Consider the following 795-nt stretch of genomic DNA (forward strand, 5'->3'; position numbering starts at 1 on the left):
CATCCTATACTACTTATCTCATCTTCCTCATGGATCCTTTGAAGTATATCTTTCAGAAGCCTGTGCCGACAGGTCGATTGGCAAAGTGGCAAATATTGCTTACCGAGTTCGACATTGTATATGTGACTCGAACCGCCATGACAGCCCAAGCCTTGGCAGATCATCTTGCTGAGAACCCCATCGATAAAGAGTACGAGCCATTAAAGACATATTTTCCTGACGAAGAAGTGTCGTGTGTTGATGAAGTCGTTATAAATACTGATCCTGGTTGGAGGTTATTTTTTGATAGAGCTGTCACTATGAAAGGAGTTGAAATAGGTGCGGTTCTTATCTCTTAGTTGCGGTTCTTATCTCTGAATTGGGACAATATTTCCCAGTGACAGCACAACTTCGATTCTACTGTACTAACAATATGGCAGAGTATGAAGCCTGCATTCTTGGTTTGAGATTAGCTATTGATATGGGAGTCCAAGAATTATTGGTGTTGGGAGATTCGGATTTGCTCATCCATAAAATTCAAGGCGATTGGGAGATGCGAGATTTGAAACTCATCCCGTATCGACAATGCTTGCAGGAGCTATGTCAACGGTTTGTGTTAGTGAAATTTAGGCATATTCCAAGGATTCATAATGAAATTGTTGATGCTTTAGCCACTCTGTCTTCAATGCTCCAACATCCTGATAAAGCTTATATCGATCCAGTGCATATACAGAGTCGTGATCAGTATGCTTACTATAATGCGGTTGAAGAAGAGCTCGATGGAGAACCTTGGTTCTTGGATATCAAGCGGTACAT

The sequence above is a fragment of the Capsicum annuum genome, chromosome 4 (genome assembly GCF_002878395.1).
Source record: "Capsicum annuum cultivar UCD-10X-F1 chromosome 4, UCD10Xv1.1, whole genome shotgun sequence".
Classification (NCBI taxonomy): Eukaryota; Viridiplantae; Streptophyta; class Magnoliopsida; order Solanales; family Solanaceae; genus Capsicum; species Capsicum annuum.